The 21,441-nt window shown below is 41.7% G+C and overlaps 1 protein-coding gene and 1 long non-coding RNA gene across 8 annotated transcripts in view; one reads left to right on the top strand and one right to left on the bottom strand.

The window, feature by feature from the left end:
• Positions 1 to 21,441, top strand: part of enox2 (ecto-NOX disulfide-thiol exchanger 2) — a 190,503-nt gene that overhangs the window by 93,592 nt on the left and 75,470 nt on the right. The gene's annotated exons all lie outside the window — the stretch shown is intronic.
• LOC115568506 (uncharacterized) lies at positions 12,132 to 12,967 on the bottom strand. Its single transcript, XR_003981412.1, has 2 exons — positions 12,834 to 12,967; positions 12,132 to 12,592 (listed from the first exon to the last, which is right to left on the bottom strand). It is a non-coding gene; the product is annotated as an uncharacterized LOC115568506 (long non-coding RNA).

Here is a 21,441-nt window from a genome sequence, read left to right as displayed (position 1 = left end):
TAATCTCTTGGTATTGGGGGGAAAAAAAACACTCTGGCAGTAACTTGGCTAAATCCCTGCAATAGAAAAGGTAAGTTAATGTAAGTAATGTTCATACATTAGCAACCAGCTTAGTGTTCTGGTAACTTGCCATTTTCAGTTTATAGGCGCGGGGTTGGAGTTTGTTGTATCACGTAGGGATGGGGATTTTCACAAGTAGTTGTATCCAGATCCTGTGAATGCTGAACGTTTACTGCTCACTTTGGGATTATTTATAAAAGCTATTTTAGAGCTAGAGAATCATTGAGTGCAAACCGCTGTACTGTGGTTTTTTTTTTTTTTTTGCATCTACTAAGCCTTGAAATGCATTGTTCTGCTCCTGCTCCTCAAACTGGATTGCAATTCATAGACCACATTCACATGGCGGCCATTCTCCCCTGACGCCACGCAAAGGGTTGAAAGGTTGAATGCTGGGATGATGTTATGGGAATCTGACAAGTTGCCCCCCTTTCCGATTGATCGGCAACTAAAAATATGATGGATAATGAAAATCTGTTGGGACGTCGGGTCATATTTCAAGTTAATATAACATATTTGATAACCCATATGCTAACTTTAGCGTTCAACCACTTCCTAACTAACATTACTGTTTGATTAGATCCAGGGCATCTCAACCGCCGTGTGAATATGATCTGAACTTGCCCCACAACTATGACTTTACTTTAATCCACCTAATATGCATTTTTATGTGTCGTAGTGAATTTCAGTCAGAATGTTATTTTGCAAGGCGCCCTATTACTCACCTGGTAAAGCATACGCAACATGTAAAAACTTTACTGCAGCAGCGGTCCTTTTTCTTTCTCTCTTCCCCGTTTCCTGTCCGTCTTCGCCTGTCTTCTCAAATAAAGCCCAAAAAACATGTTTTTCCACGTTATCCATCAAAACGAAAATAGGAAACCACCAGCTTTGAAATTGTAATTGGCCTCACCATTGTTGCATGAAAAGAACGCTGTGAGTGAAAGTTGCAGTCATAAAGATTTTTTCCACTCCTCGCCCGTATATTTAGATATAACACGTGCTGGCTTTAATGACTGAGGACAAAATGCTCCTGAAAAAAGCCCTTGTTGTGAGAGCTGACTTCATCTGTGGTCTCGGTTTGTATCGGAGATCCTGAAACCATTTTGTCAGCACAAAGTCTCCGTTGGGAGCGTGTAGTCCACACCCTGTCGTTTTGTACGCTGGCATCCTTATGATGAATGGTTTTTAGTCTGACTCGCATTTTCTGTGCAGAGCAGCAAAACCCCAGAATTAAACTGCACTTCTGTGAACTGAATGTGGTTTTCTCTTTCGGGAAAGTTTCCGATATTCCAATATTAAACACACCAGTGTTTTCTTTTATGTGGGTGGGTTTTTCTTTTTTTTTTTATTTGTGGAAAGTAATGGATTTGAGCATCACACATGTGATGTGATGTCAATGACCCACTGCTGGCAGGGAAAGAGCCGCTGGAAGGTAAATAATGCGATGGGCTACTTAAGCTGTCCGAGGTGACAGTCCATTTAGATATATGGCTGTGTCATTGTGTGTGTGTGGGTGTGGGTGTGCGTGTGCGTGTGTGTGTGTGTTCAGAGTGTCCTGATTGCTGTATGTTGATGCTGGAGGAGATCTACAGCTGGATGTCAGTCCCGGTGACGCTGAGGCCACACGGAAGATTTAGATTGATGCTGATGGATGTGAGCGACAGGATGACAGACCGAAGATAAAAGAAACGAGCTCATTAGCTCAAAAACAGGACGTACGCAGGCATGTAGGGGAGTATAAAGGTTAATGACTTAGTGATTTTCAAGCATTCAGTCTGGAAGGAGCTGCTGCATGCTTCTGCAGTACTGTATTGTAGCGTTGTAACTCTGGGAGAGAACAGTGATTGAAATGCATGACAAGCTGCGAAAGGGGGCCCGCCTCTCCTTATTCATCTGGGATTCAGCTGCTTCAGTCTGAACATAACAGGGCACTTGTCTCTACTGCTGCTCAGGGAGCGATAAAAAAAAATACACATGTACGACTGTATGAACAATGTGTGCTTGCAGAAGCGTTCGAGCATTGTTGAGTGTTTAGAAAAGGGTTATACACAGTAGAACGGCTTTAAACGATCACTTTCACTGTCACCCAAGCTTCAGAATAAGTGTTTGGTCCTTAACATGCAGAAAGAGACAAGAGTTCAGGTGGATTATTTGTGGTGTTGGGATGCTACAATATCATCGTAGTCCAGCCAGGCTATATTTCTTTCTGCGGAACCACAGATGATTAAAAACTGAATATTTCTTTGTGTTGCAACTTGACCTCAACCGTCTATTACAGATGGACATGGTCTATATTTCTATGGAAAATAGCCGGTTTTGTTTGCTGCAGATACGGCTGGAAATATCCCCAGGTCTCCTTTTGAAAAAAATACCTGGTTTTGTCGCAACAAACAGGAAGGTAAAATGCCACGTTTGGTGTAAATGTCAGCCTTGGACGTATCTGTGGTTTGCAGAAACGCTAACCATATATCCTGGCGACCGGGCTGCTGTGATCCAGGTCAGACTGGAAATCTCAAATCTCATCCTCCATCCAATCTGCTGATGATCACCAAAGAGGGAAATGTTACTGGGATTCATCCCTTTTATCCCTTTTTCCCCAATATCCTCCTCCATCATTTTTTTAATTGTGCCCTCTTGCTCCCCATCACTCGTCTCCATGCTGCGCTGGTCAGGGATCTAGTGCCACTTCACCCTATTTTGCAAAGCCTACAAACATGTGAGATCTAAATAATTCACAGAGCCAGAAGGCAGCTCCGCTCTGCTCTGTGTGTAGACTCACGCCAGAGCTGATGGCGAAGCCTCAAGCAATGCTTGAGCTTTGAAAAGATTCTATTATTAAAATTAAAAAATCTTCAGCCGTCTTTAAGTTGATTGATCAGAACAACAAGTCCATGTTGTCTCCGTTCCATTATTACCTCTACACAGCAGCAGTGTAGGGAGGATAAACAAATGGCTTCAGATGAGCGTTGTCTCTTCATTCTTCACGCTTTAGGGACATCACCGCCGTAGGCTAACTGAAGCCGAACAAGTTGTCTTCTGGCAGTGTTTTTCATTAACATTCTCAGATCCATTTTCAGTTATTATCTCTGCGACTTTGCTAAATTGATTTCTAATCAGGGTCTGGCCTGTGGGCTAGAGTCTGAGAAACTGGCAGTGTTGTATCGAAACCCTGTGAATGTAAATTATTTTCCGGGATTGTTTTTGTTTAAATCTGAATAAAGTGGCAACGGAAAAATAAGCATACAATATGTTTGATTCCTAATACCACAAGGAAAAACACGTGTTCGTTACTGTTTAAGTGTTGCATCTCAAACAGACTTACAGATAAAGTGAAGCTTAACCTTCACCTTTGAAAATGTTCTTTATACAGAGATCTGTTTAACTTTTTTGCAAGATTTTTTTTTTGTGTCAATCAGTGACAATAAAGCTACATTCAATCTGATTTCAGTGTCATGAAGGTTTGACATTTTATAGGTAGTAGAACCTCAACGATTTGTCAAGAAGCGAGACAGAACATTGTTCGGCAGCTGTTTTTATTTAAGTCATTTTTCAAGCAAAAGTGGCAATTATTTGATAGTTCAAGGCTCTCAAATGTGAGCGTTTGCTGCATTTCCTGGTCTTGCATCATGAAAAATTGAATCTTTAGCGGTTTAGAACAATTGGTTGGGCAAAAAAAAGGACAAATATGAAGCCTCCTCAGCACATTATCCTCCAAAATGTTGATCAACTCAGAAAATAATTGACAGATGAATAGATTAAGGAAATGGTATACTCAGCCCTGATATAACACATTGCCGAATTGTTCAATGCAGAAAGGAGTTCGTCTGTAGCTCAGCCCTCCAGCCCCCCTCCTCATTTTAGCTGAAATAGAATCTGCCATTTCCTCGTGTTGAGGGCATGTTCTCTCACGGAGCCGGCCCGGCCCGAGATTTAAGGGCTCGGAGGGTTCAATTACAAATGTAAAGGCAGTTGAGAGGTTTTATCTACAGTGTTTTCATAAAGCCACCAGCGACTGTCAGATTTCAACACGTCTTAGACGGCCCCAAAACACCAAAGAATAACCTCTATCTTGGATGGGTCGGATTACCTGATGAATTATTTATGTCGTCGAGGTGGGCGAGCTATAAATGAAGCGAAACCTCTGGTGTTTTTTGAACTCAGTCGGATTGTACTAGGGGAGTGTCGGGTCCACATTACATCGATTCTTCCCACTGCTGTGATTCAAGATGGACATGTTGATCTGATATAACATGTCACAGAGCCTGGGTAGGGTTTTAAATCAATTATAAGGTGAAGCTTACTAAGGGAAGAAAGCTAAAGTTGACTTTTCAGTCTGTTTTTCTTCTTCTCGTATGTGTTGCCTCACATGAGTTACCTCAGCGAGAATCTTTACCCGGCGCTGTACTCTCAGCAGCATGTTCATCACAGTGGCCCCGCGGCTCTTCTCCTCTGCTATCAACACCTCTCCCTCCATCCATCCCTCCCCTCCTTTGTCCTTCTATCTTCCCTCTCAGCCTCCAGCCGGGTTAACTGATCCACACCAGCTGCCTCTCGCTGCCTGACATTAGTGCTCCAAACAAGTGTGCTCAACATCTCCTCTGCCTCGCCTCTTCTTCATCATCCTGCCACATTTTTCCAACGCCACCATTTCACATGTCTTTCTGAGAGGCCGCTGCTCAGGTGCTAGTGCAGAAAAGATCAGGTGACCGGTAATTAACCCGTTTAAACCCCCATGAATCATATGACCAAACTGTGCGCTGAGGGATGCGCTTAATTGTTCACATCTAATTAACAAGGGAGGGTGAAGAAGTTGAAGGAAAAGCGTCAGCCATGAAAAATTATGATTTTGTTCTGTTTATAAAAACCAACTTTTAAAAACAGTCGGGTTGACTAAATGTTTTGAAGCTTCTACCGTTGGCATGGTAATCGACGTCCAAAGAGACGTCAAGTCGGCTGCGTCGAAAAAGAAGCCGCTCAAATGAAGAGGCTGAAGCTTCAAAGCCCCCAGGATGGAAACAGTCATTTCTATTGATCAAGAAAAGCCCTATTTACACGCATAAAACACTTTTTAATTGCATTTAGCACACATGTGTCTCTGTTGGCCGGACCACAAATCTGATTACAATCCCCCAGGCCACATACAAATCAGGGTCAGCTCCACTCCAGTCCAGAGGGTGGTGGTGGTGGTGGTAATTCAACTGAAGCTGGAGCTTAAGCTTGTGTTAACTAACAATAATATATACTGTGAGCTGACAAACACACACATGGATTCGTGGCATTAAGTATGTGTTCTCAGTATCATCCTGATAATCTTCACAATCACATCAAAAACTCTTAAAATAGCATTAAAACGTGCTGTATCGTAGGCAACTGGACTGGACTTCACCGACAACACTGGAATAAATGTACCTCACATTTTGTGAAGAAACAAGTATTTTTATTGCACATATAGGAGACATCTTATTTCCGCAAGCATCCTTTTTAGTGAACGACAACAAAATTGCAATAAGGTAACCACAAATCTCTAAGTCCTCCTGCATGAATAGGGATAAATAATAATATCTTCACAAATCTGATGAACTTGTTTATGCGGGTGTTACAAGAGCAAGCCGAGCCTTAGGCCACGCTGACAGGCGTAGGATTTTGGAGGTCTCCTCTTGTGTCAATTCAAAAATGAATCAGGAAATCACCGTAGGACTGCAGGTTATTAGACTAGACAGCTTTGTCAAGTCATTCACGTGAGGATATTCACCATTATCGTTATCTAACCCTTACACGATCACAATCTGCCGTTAAATTGCATTACATCCCTGGTGCTTACTCATGCTTCTATTTCAACCGTGCAGATCGATGCCCCCTCACCCACACAGATGGGTGAGTACAGTGGTATAACTGATGAGGGATCAGATAAATGCTTCAGCAGCTCAATGTGTCGTCTGTGCGCGCTGAAATCGGAGCCATTTGGTGATTAAATTAGCTGTCAACATGGGAAAATGACAGCAAATGCCAGAGTAATTTTAGGTGCCATTGTCACCAGGGGGCAGACTGTGAGGGGCGACTTTCACAGACTGCTCGCTAACATGATTATAGTTTGGAGAAATAAAGCTTTATGCATTTTGGACAGATGTTTGCATTTAGAGACCGTCTCAACCCTCCCAGAGAAGTTGAAAGGGTGTGTTTGTGTGTGTGTGTGTGAACGGGTTGGAAGCCAAAACCTTTTCCCTCCACTCCTTCCCGGATCATGTTCCATCACTCTGAGAGGAAAAAATCCCTGGTGATGTTTTGTCCTCTGTCATCCTCGCAGCCCACTGGGTTATCAGTCAGTCTGTTCAGGTTTACTCATAGGGTGCCACCCAGCCATAATTAATGCATGACTGTAGCAGCCTATACACGACATTTGTTAATGTCAAGCGCTCCATCAGAATGCCATACAGGGCTCCACGACATGAAACATCACAGAGAGGATGCAGAGAGCGGGATCAGTCCAAACTAGACTTATTTATTATGTTTGCGCAAAGGCTCTGAACCCTAAAATGTCATGGGAGAGCTGCGCTGTAGCCGACCGTGTGCTCCGACTCCTTCTTTGAAGGAACGCATACAGCCTGTAAGCAAGCAAGCAAGCAAGCACACGAAACTTTATTTATATACAACATTTTTTTTTGTCAAGGGAAATGCAGTGTGGGCTTCAAATAAAGTAAAGAAAACAAGTGTATACACAAACTTTAGATGTGTATGAGTGTATGGGTGTGTTTGCACCGAGGAGGGATGTGTGAAAGACACTTTACCAGCTTGGGAAATTGCCACGCTGACCAGTAATCTTTTCTCCTAAGCAGTCATCTTGGTCTTTTCAGTGGTAGTTGTCTTTGAATGTCTGGAGTCGGTCTCGGGCCTCAGCCTCCTACTCTGCTACTTTCAGCTCTTGCTTCAGTCTCCCCGCTGTTATATCTTAAAAATTAAGCTCCTTTTTATGCAGCAGTGAAATGCGGTTTTGAGGTTTAAGTACCGCTGCTTGAAGAAGTAATGTACAGCTAAAGAACTGCCAAAATTCGATCATGTTCAGAGGCTCCTGACAGGAGAGCCTGACCCATATATGGTTTTTGGGGCCGATACCAATGTGAGGGAGTAAAGAAATTCAGATATCGATATATCGGCCACACTCGTGACAACAATATGTAATGAAGGCAGATTATTTTAGTTTAACAATTAGTATCACTATCAGTTCACTGATGTCATTTTAGTCAATGAACTTTACTTGAATTTTAGTCATCATAAATCACCTCAAGCATCATTTTCTGCAAAAGGTTTCTTATCAGCCGATAGACAACACACATGCCAATACTGAGATATCTGTGTTAATATCAGCCAACAGATATATAACGGTTCGACTCAACTTGACGACAGTTTTTTGGTTTTATCTTGTGAAGTACTAAGTGTTCTAGTTATTAACTTTGAATATATAGTAGAGCTCCCACGACTGTAATAATGATTTGAATTATCGTTTAATCTGATAATTGCTTTCTACTGTTTTAAAATGTGCGAAAATTGGGAAAATGTTCGATGCAACTTCTCAAAGTTGTAATTAATGTCTTAATTTTTGTGTTATATTAGATTTAAAATATAAAGCAGGAAGTAACATTTGATAATTTGGAAGCAGGGAAGTGTTGGCATTGAATATTTCTTATATACCTGCAGATTATTTATCTGTTTTTTGAATTATTAATCCTTTCTGTTGCTATATAGATTACACATGCATCAAGTTGATGATTCAGATCTTTAGAAGCTTTGACTCTTGTACCACTTGTGTCATCCGTCTTCTCTCTTTTTATCATCTCCCTTTTCTTCTGAATCGCCGCTACATTGATCCCGACCTATCTGCACTCGGAGACGCACCTTTTCTCACTCGAGTTATTTTCTAATAGACTCCATCTTAATCTCTCTTCAGGCAACAGCTGCCAAGACGAACTCAAAATTACATCATACAGTTACCTTTTGTCTGCATTCCGAGAAGCCTGGTGGTTCAGTGGAAGGTCTCTCTACTTCTACAACAATTCTGCATGTCTCTGTTTCTCTCTCGTGTACAAAAGGGACAGATACACTCTGTGCTGCCAAAGTCTAATTATATGCTAAGCGAGCCCCTTCTTCTCTAACAATGACTTGCACCGCTCTGGATCTGGCTGCTGCTCTCTCGTTCCTTCTCTCCCACCTTCTCACCTAGTTGTTGTGTGAGAGAGGATATCGTCCTCACGTGTGGGCGGCGAAGCGAGATGACGGCGTTTGAACTTCACAAGAGCGTCTTTAGCGAGTTACACTTCGTACACCATGTGCGCGCGGGTTGTAGACGTGCGAATCAACTTGTGAAGTTCGCTTGAAACAGGACTTTCTGGTCGAAATGAATGACTTAATTATTGCAGCCTACAGTGCACTTGGACATTAAGCACAGGGTTCTTTCAGCTCCTTAGCAAGTCTTAAAAGGTCTTAAATTAAAATCAACTAAATAGAGGTGCTAATTTGTCTTTAATTTACCAGTAATTTGCTGCAAGGCAAGTTTATTTATAGAGCACCATTCAGAGCAAAGCGATTCAAAATGCTCAACAGAGACATGGAAATTAATTTGAAAAACAACGCATTAAGAAAATGTTAAAATTGTATTTAAAGATGATTAAAAAAAGCACACAAATCAAAGTAAACAGTTGTGTTTTAAGACCCAGTTTAACTAAGCTAACATCTATAGCAGATCTCAGGTATCCAGAAAGCTTGTAGGTATTATATTTGCAGATGGTGCATTTAAGGCTGATGGGAAAACAGTCAACCTACCTAAAAAATGTCCTACAGTCTGTATTTGTCTGAAAAACTCCATTAGTAGAAGTTTTAGGTTCACATTATGTTGCTAGCTGCAGACATTGTCATCCGGTTTTGTGTCATCTTTTCGATATTGTGCCTCCTGTTTGCTAGTTAGTGAAGGGATGAGTCCAGATAGAAAGATGCACGTTGAAGGACAAAAGGTTGGAGGAAGATACGTTTTGTGAGGTGTACTTTATGCTGAAAGACTTCCATGTTAGGGATCATGATTGCGAAAGCTGTGGAGTCCCTCATGAGCAGCAGCAGAAGCAACTAGTGGGGCTAAGCTAATGCCTGCGTTGTCTGCACGTAGCACAGCCGAAACTTCTCACCAGTCTCTGAGCAGTGTCGTGTCAGACAGCAGCTGTGTTTTCCTCATATGGTGAGCAGACACCAATCAAAGTCTCTTGCCTTATAAACACTTTCTTTTGTTTCTGTATTTTTTTTGGTGGTCTTAAATTATATGTGTTGAGGTCCCTGACGTGGACTAATGGAGTCCATGAAGTCACACAGTAGCTTTGGGACATCTTGACTGGCATCAATAAAATGAATTATGACGATTAAAGAAAGCCCAACTGCAGCATGTCAATTCATTATTAATCACAGCATTATTTTTAATATACAGGCTTGTTAGATTAATCAAATGTGAAATTCAGACGGTGCACGCTGATCTGACTACTGTTTCACAGACTGTACAGCGGAAACACGTCTCTCTGACTTTTTGAAGTGTCAGTTCTTATATACTGTGGAGGCCGCCGGGTATTCTAGCGTGATGATGTTTGTATCAACACAGCGGTTGCTTTGTTAACAGCCTTTTGACGTCCCCCTCCCCCCCGCTCGGCCTGACTTCCCCCTCAGGTATTTGTATTGTTGAATGAGAGCTAATGGGTTTAATCTAAAGTCAGCACACCAGATGATTAGGGTTGTTAAATTCCAAACTTTGTTGTGATGGCATTGAATGGAACAGTGTTTGAGCCATTTGTCAAAGCCAGTGGGAGGAAAGCAAAGGTTTTTTTTTTTTTACGTAACAACTTTATACTCCCTCTCCTTCATTCTTGAATATCCATCCAACCCAAACTTATATTGGGTTTCCCATTTCTGTGGCCATATTTTATACACCTGTGTTACCTGCAGCCTCATTGCACCATGAGCTTGGAGTAACTGGATCCTGTGATGGAGGCACAGTGCAGCAAGTCGTTAACCATAGTTTAATTAACTATGATTATACCATTTCAGTAGAGCTGAAACTGGAAGGAAAGAAAACTGCTGAATTTGCTGGTTTCTTTCTTTCTGATATTTCGTTTTATAAGTGTTACTAGAGCAAAACCATAATTTTGTTCAAATAAAAACAACTTGCATTATGGGAAACACCATATACCAAATGGATGAAAAAAGCCAGAAAATAATTGGTAGATAAGCTGTAATGAAACTAAATGTTATTCAGGCCTCTAATTTGCGGTAACCTGTGTTTATTTTTTAGTTTTTTAAAATATATTTAACCTTAATTCAGCCAGAAAAGTCCTGGAGTTGAAGTTGGAAACATATTTTTCAAGGAATACATGGCCAAGAAAAAGGTACAAAAAGTTGCAGACACATGAAAAGAAACACTGGGGAATTGATAAAACAATACTAAAAGCAGCCGTATCTATTTATAAGATATGCATTTAACTATTTGTCTGTTCCAAGTGGCTTGAGCAGAAAACATGAAGGCTTCCCACCTCCGTTCACAGCAGGTGTAAGTCTCGTGATCTGATGGACTGATTAATCCTGTGAGTTATGATGGAAGTTTTCCCAGAATGGCTTAAGAAATGGAAATATGCCCCATGAGTAAACATATGTTGAGCCCTGGTGGCACATTCTGGCTGAATACAGAGGGAGTCATCGGTTGGCCTCGCTCCCACTTAAAGCCATAATATTAGGGGTCAGCAGTTGACCCTTGCTGCAGATCTGCAGTGGAAATGTTTACAGCCACACCGAACCCCAGAAAAAGTCATTGCTGTGGTGAGATTCCTATTTCACGCAAGTGGGGGGGGGAAAAGGGTTTACAAGGCATCAGATGTTTTTTGTCTGCCATAAGCTCGGTGCTGCTGCCACAGCGGGTATCTCTCATAGAGCCAGTCAACCATACCGCCATTAGAGAAAAGATGAACCATTGAAATAACTGCAATGACCTCCATTCTGAAAGCTTTACAAGAGAAAGCACCAGACCATGATTCATTCAATGCTCCATGACTCCGTGGAGGTCACCGTCTGCTAGAATCTTGGACGCGGTCTTGAAAGCCAGACTACACCCTAATGTGTCTCCATTAAGTTTCATGACCAGTGATTCGACTGACGATGACTTGTGACAGGAATGTGCCACGTGCCATGCAAAATGTATGTCTGCACTCCCGATCATCGGAGTGACAGCGACGGCATCGCGTCTCGTCCAAACCGCTGAATATCAAAACAGCGCCAGCCAAGGTGTCTGTTTCACTGCTGTGTCAGGGAGGCTTAATGTAAGTGCCGATAAACAAGTTCATGCAATGATTTTTTTGTTGGTGAAACAATTTAACAACAGCTACAAATGATCGGTTGATTAATTAGTCAGACTCGTTCACACAAAAACAAACTTAAACATAAACTAAATATCTTTTTTGGACAGATGTGTGAAGAAAAACAAGAGGTTTCGATGGGCTTTTTTTTCCTACCATTACCACCACCAAGGAGGTTATGATTTCACCCATGTCTGTTTGTTTGTATCTTAGTTGGTTGGGTGATTTGTCAGCAGGATTACGCAAAAACTACAAGATGGATTTCCACAAAACTTGGTTGGAGGATGGATCCAGAATACGCCCATTTAACTTTTAGCGCAGGTCTGAATTTCTTAGGGAGGAACACATAGATCTTGATGCAGAAAAAAGAGTATTTAGTTGGCTGGTATCTAGAAGTGATCTGTATCTAGCAGGTTTCATTAAAGACTTGATTGAATTTAAAGGAACTGTTGGGGCTTGGTGGACGTATGTGCTCTACTGGGTGCAGTTATAGTTTGTGTTGTTATTTTACCAACTAAATGATCAGGGGACCAATTAAAAGTTGCAGCTATTGTTGCACATAGATTAAGATTTATTTTTACGTGATTTATTTGGTAAGATAACTGAAAAAAAGGGATTTTTAGTGATTTCAGGGTATACTGTATTTCACAACTTTTATTGTCAGTCATAATGAACTTTAAAGGAATGAACAGAAGCTTTTTATTTTCTGTTGAACAAAGGCTTTATTGTATTTTAACAAAACAGTATGTCCTGACGGACAGGAAGCGTGGCATCAACTTGAAATATATATTTTAACAACGCTGTTACAGTAAAACTCTGAATCATAAGTAGGAAAATACGGTATGGTAACTGTCAGTTTTTATACAAAGGTAAACCTTGAAAGCAGCGTACTGGAAAGAAAACATCAATCCTCTGTGTGACAATAAGATAATAGAGAAGAAATGTAAGCAAAGTACCTCTGGATGACAATTAGCTCAGTCTGTGCAATGTATCACATCAGTGCTGAACAACAAGACAGCAAAAGAGAAACACAGTCAATCAAGTGTCTTCAGTTGTTCTTGAAAAGCGATGCAGAAGCGTGTCGTCGAGTCCTCGGTAGAGATCGGCGAACAGATGTGTATAAGCAGAAATAATGCATCCTGCCTGTCATCCACGTCAGTAAGCTGTGAAAAGAAGAACATCTTTATATTTCTCCCACTGCAATCAATCTGAGAAGCCTGCACTGAAAAGGAGCAAATGTACTGTGTTCCACACTCCTCACTTATCTCAGATTTGGTTTTTTAATATGTTGTGTAAGCTTCCACCTTCGGTCTGAACAGACGCCCAGCTGGGAGCGAGTGAATAATGAAACATTTTTTGGAGGTTTTCTAGTCGTCGGCTGTCACAAAATTGATAAAATGTTACCATTTTTCGGGAAGTGTGGAGTCCTTCTGGGAGGTTTGAGATTTTACACCCTGCTGTACCTCCTGCCCTTCTTGTCATAACATTGCACCGGCAGCCTGTCCTCTGACAGTCGACTCAAAGAGAGAGCTGCCTGGATGAAGAGGCGTGGCCAGATAAGAGCCCTGGCAAGTTCACTGAGCTGTTGACATTTTCTCACAGCAACTCCCCTGGTTCTAATTGGCTGCAGCTGATAAGATTCCCATGTTGTAATTGGCAGCTGCTGATAAGATGCTGTCAGCTGCTGCAGTAGTCAGCAGCATGGTGAGATGACAACAGCTCAGGAGTCAGTGGGCGGACGAGGCTAAATCCAGGACCTTAACCTTGTTTACCAGAGATACTATTTCAGTCAGGGGTTGGCAAACTGGTTATAACAAACTTTTAGATCAGAAAATATACTTTAATGATCCAAAAAAAAAAATTTCATAAACTGTTTCTATGAATGATGTAGTCCTACATGGACACAATTTCTTTTTTCCATAGATGGAACCGTTTTCGTTATTTCACATGAGAGCTTTTTTTTTATTTGACTGGTTTAAGGTTAATTTGGAAAAGGTGAGTCAGAGAGTCTGTTGTAAATTCGTATTGTATATTCAAGCCAGCAATAAGTGAGGTTCAGGTCTGACTAAAGACTTGGTATTGGTCCCGGATGGGCAGGATTTTTTTAGGATTTAGCAGTGCATGATTCTGCAAACTCTGTGACTTTCCCAGCCTGTGCTCAGAGTGCATGTTGTTTTTTCAATAATGTGTGTATTTGACCTAAGACTGTTTCTTGGGTCTTATGAGGAGTCAGTTGCCAGAGAGCCTTTAGGACATCCGGTGACATGATATACAGATGGACAAAGACTATTATCACTGAAAGTTGTGTTACAGCAATTTCAGTTTAAGTGGTTAGGTTTAGGCGTTAAAACTACTGGGTTAAGTTGATGGGGCAGCTTGGCGGCACTGTTGCCTCGCAGCAAGAAGGTTCTGACGACCTGACGAAAGTCTTTCTGAGCAGGTCCGAAGACATCAAGTTGAGGTTGGCTGTTAACTGGGCTCCGTAGGTAGTTGTGAATGTAATTCTGTGGTTGTATCATGCCGCTCACCCATCAGCTCCAGACCCCCCAAAGGATAAGAGGTTACAGATGATGGCTGATTAGTTTTAGACAAAAAACTTCTTGGAACCATTGAAACTTGCATCAGGCACAAAACACTTAAAATGTAAGGTGCCCAGCGTAATGCCATGTTTTTCGGTATTCTCAGGGTTGGTCGCCAACTTGGGCCCAGCTAAAACTAGAAGTTAAACACAAATACTTGTGTTATCTCTGTTTTGAGTCCCTACTGTACCAACTCTCCAAGGAAATATATATATTTTTAAGTCTCTGAAATCTCCACTATGTTAAACATCTAGTTGTCACAGTAACTATGTCTATTTAGAGCTGACCTGCTAAACAATTAAGCTGAAATTCAGCAGATTTGTCACAATTAAAACATCCAGTATAGCTGCTTTAATTTCATAGAGATTGAAACCTTTTAAGAGGCTTTAAAACATAAAAATAAATAAATAAATAAAGTGGATAGAATTGACATCATAGCAACACTCTTTCTCCTGACTTAACATAGAAAATGCAACACCTCAACCGCGGTCATGCTCTTTCTTGATGTTTGTTATGCAGGTGTCTGTGTACGATGTCGAGCTACTGGTTGTGCATACTGTAGTACAGAGACACCAGCTAGCTTTAGCTGTTGCTACTTTCAGAGGTGCTGTACAGCTGCTGACTTACGAGTAAAATCCATCTTGAGATAACTTGAATAGAGTCTATTGATAACTGGCTTTAGATGTGCTGGTTATATAGTGCTCAAAGGTAGCCATAGCAACAGGCCCCCCATCAGTTCTGGCGACGTCTCAGACTAGAAGGTTGTGAACAGGTGAAATCGGTGCTCGCGGGTTATATGCGCCATTATAGAATGTATCATGATGGACCCATTCTTTCTTTAACTACCTATACATCCTCTGTCCAGGTCCTGGGGGCACCAGGCGTGTCGTGTCATAAAGATGAATTTTTATGCCGCGGCCCAGTTCTGTGCTCAGAAATGTACAGCTGACTCTGCTAAATCCAGGCCATTTTTTGTCTATTGGAATTCCAGGCCATTTGGTCATGTTTCAGGCCGTGCTCATAGATTTCGCAGATGTTTTTGCTGGCAGAAGTAGCCCAAAGTCTCCTGGGCTCGGGCTGGAACCGCTGATAAAGAGATTTTTTTTCGTGTGCGCTATTGTGTCCTTAGCCTACATCCCTGCGTAATTAATACACTTGGAGTCCCTACTTCTCTCCTAACCTAACTTCCCGTCTGTCCTTGTTGAACTGCAGGCCGTTACTGCTTATTGTCTGAATCGTGCACAGGAGCATATTTTCTGATTGATCTTGAGGAAATAATTATGCTTCTGTTTTTAGTTAATGGAATGCACAAGAAGCTTTGCCTGGCGGACAAACTACTTCACGTGTTATTCTGCTACGGTGCCACAGTTCCCAGAGCGCGTCTAATGGGAGGGTACGTGGGCGTGTGTGAGTACTAACGGTAGGCGAGGGCATTTGTCTCGGCTTCTCTCCGTCCAACTGATTCAAAGACAAAACCCTGAGTTCCCAGGAGCTTGAGTATGCGGGCCTTCCAGCAGCATGCAGGCATATTTTAACCATGTAGTTGGAATTCATGTGGTGTCGAAATTTCAGGAACAATATGTTCTCGCAACTTTTGGCTTTGTCTACAGAGATACCGGCTAATGAGAAGAGAAAACAAGAGTTGTTCAAAGCTCCAAGGTTCATTCTTGATGTTTTGGAAAACAGTCAGGGTCCTCTTACTTTCAGCCGCATCTCATCGCCTTCTTCGCTGGATAGAGTTGTAAATTACTTTTGCCAAGCATTTTCAGTTTTCACTCGCATCCACTGGTTTAATGGTTGTAAAGTCAGCAGTGTTACACAAATACTATTGGATGGATTTCCACAAAACTTGGATAGAGGACGGATATTGGCCCAAAACGGACCCCATTAACTCCAGAAAAAGGGACAGGTCCAGGATGTTTTTCTTAATTTCATTAACTCTGCTAGATGGCGTGTTTTTTGGCACGTTTGTTTTATTTATTCAGGGTATAATGCATGGATCGGACACATTTAGGTGGGTACAACTTGACTCCGTAGAAAAAAGCAGCAGAAACACAGCAACAAAAAGAGAAGAAAGTTCAACAGGTAAGATTCAGAAATCCCCGAAGGGCTCATAGAAGAAATCCTGTAATCCACAAAAAATAAGCACAAGCCATCATCGAAAAGCAAGCATAAGGCAGGCTAGACCAAAAGAAACAGCAGAAACATCAAATCAACGATCCCCAAAATGTGGTCATCAAAGAGGCGTAATGGAAGTTTTACAATTTAACATTAAACTTAAATGTCCAAAATGATTCAGTGCACTGACACAATGAATTTTGTAGTTATAGGCACTCAGCATCTTCTGCTGCATCATCGTCTCTAAAAAGTTTAAGACAACACAAATATCTCTGTGTTGGGCAAATACCACCCGATAATATTATAAATAAATTAATAAATCGTTCGGGTTCTAATTTGAGCATGTCAGTGTGGCAATTTTCGTTATTTCGTGACACTTCACAGAGCAGAAGAGAAACTATTAAGTCATTAAAACAATTAGTTGTATCCCTGCTGTTGATAACAGGGCTGGCTGTCCACACACGCCTGGTTGATGACTTTCAGTTGTCTAGACTCAGTTTTGTGTGATTTCGTGGAGGCTGTGTGCGCTCTGAAGAAGTAAAGGGAATATTAATTGCGTTTGCAGACCCATGAAGTTTTTATTATGGAGGGATCATTTGAGGGTTATTTCAAAATGTGTCTGAATCCACTCCTTGAACAAATTTTTATTTTAAATGACTTAATGTGATAGAAAAGCAAGATTGTGTGCTTCCCAATTAAAAGATATAGAAGTGTTTGCTTTCAAGGTTATTCGCTGGACGTTCGCTTTATTTTTAGGGAACCGAATTACGGGGGGGGTAAAAAGCGGCTTCTGTCACAGACTCGTAATTGTTTCACGTCTCGCTTCAGGACTCCTCCAGCTGCTGATTAAGCATGACCATCAAAGATGTTTTCTCGCCAAGCGTGGCATTATATAACAAGCTATGAGGACTTGCAGCGCTGTTATTCCCCTCACCACAACAAAGAGTGACAGTCCCACAGCTTTTCTTTCTGAGGCCCTGGTCTCTTGTTCTGACAGTTTAAACTTCAAAGGGGAGAAAACCCAGATTTAAAGAAGCTCTCCAGCTTGTTTTTCCTCCTAGAGGGTGTCAAGCTGTCCTTCAGGCATCAGTAGACATATTCAATTTGTGTCTCTTGTACTAAACAAGGGTTTGGCTGTGTAGTGACTACTTGTTAAACAGCAAACTCCTGCAAGGCTTCAAACTGGACACAGGCTGCCTGGATACTAAAGAGGCCTGAAAACACTGTACAGCTCCGAGTATTCTCCGGTGTCACTCTCAGGTTCAGCGATTCACTTTTAAACATAAAACTTCTATTACCTCAGGACGCCGAAATTAATCGGCAGTGGGTTGGGTTCTCCGTTTTCCATCTGCGCCTGAAGACTTTCTTTGTCTTAACCTTCAGTGATCTGATGAGGATCTTCCCCCCCCCCCCTGGCTCCATGATATGCTTTCAAATGTCTTTAGATTAAAAAGATGGGTTTGAACCATACGGCTATCTCATCCCCCTCCTCTTTCTCCTCCACATCCTGTGGGAAACAATGGAGGACACGAGCAGGAAATTAATCAGGGCCTCAGAACTTCACACTGGGCCACCGAAGAGATCTCTGTCTGTGGAGAGTTTGCAGTAAAAGCTCACGTTTTGGATCAGCGCCTTGATTTCTTGTTGATGTATAGAAGACAAATCAGGACGTTTTTAGTTGGGTTGGAAAGTAAATGACCTCATCAGACGGGGAGTAAACACGGATATTAAGCCATTAACAAACATGATGCCTATAACCTTTTGTTATTTCCTAAAAAAATGATGTCCGCAACCTTAAAATCATGGAAGGTCAATGAAAAGCAAACACCAGAGGAAAAAAAAAAAAAGGGAGTGTTTATACTGTGAAATGAATCTGTCAGCTGGTCGTGATGGAGCTCATTGTATTGATTACAGCGCTTTTTTTTTTTTTTTTTTTTTCCTCGATTAGATTTTCAGATGAATTTCATGTTGTAATAATGATGTTTTTGATGAAACCGGTTAGGATAATGAAGGTCGAAACGGATGAAAGCGCAAACAAACATTCAAATCTCTGAGCCTGAGCACTCAGACGACACATCGGTGGGATAAACAGAAGATCCAGCGATGCCAATCTCATCTCGCTGCTGTAAGTTGTTTTGGAGAGCACTAACCTCTTGCAGAAGTGAGCACTGAAAAGGATTTTTGAGTCGGAGACAGGCTGCGTGCTTGACATCACATGTGGAATCAATTATATTGCACAGCTGTTCAGTTTCCCATCTGATTTAACCGGCTCTGTGTTACAGACTTTCGCACAGTTTGGATCTGATGGATTGTTTTTCGCTCCGAATCCGGAGGCTTTCCTTTTTTATTCTCGTGGTCCAAGTCACCATCTGATTCATCGTCAGTCTGGCAAGAAAAGCTTTCAGAGTTCTCATTGATCCTCTGTCTTTGCTTTTGCTGACAGTTTGGCATCATGTTTTGGCTTATTTCAGATTTATAATGGGGCACTGAGGCAACTGAGAAAGCCCCAAAATGACTTGTAGCAGTAGCAGTAATCTAGTAGTGCTGCAGGAGTAGAGCTAATCTCTTTGTGAAAAAAGGGCGATGCGACAGGATGCAGTCCACAATAAAACAATTACCTTCATGGGAAAAGTGCAGAGTCGATATTCTACACATTACATTCCCTGGGCATTAATTTGAAGAGTGTCCGTCGCGCTAACTCGATTGAAAAGGAGACGAGAGTCATCCAGCAAACAGTGCAGGTTGAATATTAGTCCAATAGACTCTACAGTGGAATTGAGGAAAGCAAGTCCCACGTCCAACCCCCATTAATTGGATCCCGAGCTGCTCTTCAGCCCTGTATTTTGTTCTTGTGTGGTTTCTCATTAAAATACGTGTCAGTCCACTGAGACAGTGGGAGAGAAACGCTATCCGCTGTCACGTTTAGCCGCCTGTTCCATGCTGTTTGTTTCTTCTCTGGTCCTTCTGTACCTCCTCCTGTCTGCCCATGTCGCTTCGTATTTGTCACTTAAACACAAACTCAAGAAGGGGTGTCGAAAGCGAGATCGGTGGTTCTCCCTGCGTGTGTTTTTTGTTCACTCCACTCTCGCCTGCTTGCGCACATCCAACGTGCATCTGAAGAAAAAACAAAAACAGGACAAATGAAAAAAAGCCTGTGTAAGGTTTAAATTATTGTTTTGTTTTTATTGCTTTATACGTCATATTGTTATTATACCATTTCTGTAGTGAAGTCTCTCAGCCAAAGATTTTCAGAGTAACAGTAAACATCTTGTCTTGAAATCTTGGAAAAACTTGTAAATCAAAGTGATTCACGGATTTGGAGAATCGTGACAGCTCAACACTGATAACTCATTAACACGTGGTTGTGTGTGAATCACTCAATCCGAGACACGACTCCGTAGTATCGACAGTTTTCTCCGTGGCACAAACGAGAGCTCTGTTGCATTGTTCTGTTTTTGTTGAAAATTGATAGTTTTTTTGGGGCGTTTTTCTCGCTGTTTGGAGCCCACTTACCTTTTTTAGATGTACCTCTGCTTGTTACAGCTCCTGTTCTGCCTGCTGGTTGTTCTGCTACGTCTGAGAACTTTTGAATTTTTTTTAGCTTGATGTGATTGGTGAAAAGAAGGGGCACTGCAGGGGAGCTCAAAGTCAGGCAAACTGCTGACGATAAGTCACGTTCCGACGTCATGCATAATGGATGAGAGGGAGTTAAATTAATATAGCATGTATGTGAACGCAAGCTGTCTCGATTCATTAACCTCCATGTTTATCTAAATTCAGCACCATCACACTCCTTGTTCAGCATTAAGGGGTGAAGTCTCAGTAGATTAGCTCATACGGAAGTTTGGCACCCTGTGAATTTTTAATTTTCGTTTTTTTTAGCAGAACAGAAAGTTTTTCTCTCTGCTGTCATGCTGCTGTGGAGTTATTCGCTTTGTGAAAATGCTGCAGGATATTTCTAAATTATGTCTCATGAAGACGTCAGTTCCATTTTCATTCTAATCAAACATGCTTAAAGTTTTAATGATTTTTACTCGGTTACATCATAGCAGCATGTGTCTGCAGCAGATTTGGTTTAAGCGTTAGTTCAGCTTCACACACTGGCTCATCATTAATGTTTTGCACTCTCTGTTTTCAGTGGAGAAACCCTCCAAAACAAGAAACGTATAAAAGAAATGTCTGTAACTGATTTGAGTTGCAGCGTCTGTGTTCTCAGCGGTGGCGCCCTTTACGAGGAGGCGACCTGTGACTGCTCTCGTGGGGCGTGTGTCGCATTGATCTCTGTCAACCCCGATGATCCGCACCAAAACCGTTCAGTATCGTCAGTATGTGGGGGCCCGCTGGCGCAAAAGCTGGACACAGTCCAGGTCACGGTGCCACCGAGCCCGGCCGAGAGGAACAGCATCATGTTTCCAGCATCTCCGAAAACAAGGAGTAAACAGCGACAGTCTTTTTGGGACTTTTTTCAGTTGGCTGAGTTTTCGTGGTAAATGGACTCTGGTGACACATATGGATGTGTAGTCGCTCTGATGGGGCTTTTCCACTTGAAGTTTAGGCTTCATCAATTCAGGCTGAGCCTCACTTGGGATGGACATTGGCCAAAACCTCCAATCGGGTTGCAGTGACAGCTCGCTAACTCTAACCCAAATCTAGCCAGTGTCGACCCCCGTCTCCCTCTCAAACATGCTTAAAGCCCCACTCCAGTGCATTTTGATATATTTCAATATCACTATCTCTGCTAATATTGATTTAATGTTCTTTGTCCATATAAATGTACATTTACTTGCGTAGAAGTCTATAACTAACACAAATTGTAAGTTATTTTGCTGACAGATGAATCAACATTCATTTGTTCCAGCTTCTAAATTGAGAAAACGTACTGATTTTCTCTTTTTGTCTCACGTGATAGTAAACTGAATTTACAGTAATTGATGTTTTTGGAGTGCAAGTCGCACAAAACAAAACATTAGAAGGGCCTAAGGAGATTGTAACCGGCACTTCTCGGTGTTTCCCGACATTTTATCGACCAACAATTAATTGTTTAATCAAGAAAGAAAATAACTGCCGGTTGAATCGATCATAAAAGTAATTTGTTAGTCGCAGCCGCCGCAGTACGCCATGTTCGTAATTTAATGCGGGACATAAACGCAGTGTGTTCGTCGCTCCTGCTCCTCTTCTGTCAAGATAAATGCTGATGACGCGCCCAGTGTTGAAGTTAATTTGAGTCTCATCTATACTATCTAATAAAAGTAATAGGATGGTTTATTGATCCCTGGTTGATTATACAGTGAGTGAAGACGGGCTTAAACATAGTT

The sequence above is a fragment of the Sparus aurata genome, chromosome 18 (genome assembly GCF_900880675.1).
Source record: "Sparus aurata chromosome 18, fSpaAur1.1, whole genome shotgun sequence".
Taxonomy (NCBI): Eukaryota; Metazoa; Chordata; class Actinopteri; order Spariformes; family Sparidae; genus Sparus; species Sparus aurata.
Note: the sequence above shows the minus strand (reverse complement) of the source record. Positions and strands in the feature narration are given on the sequence as shown.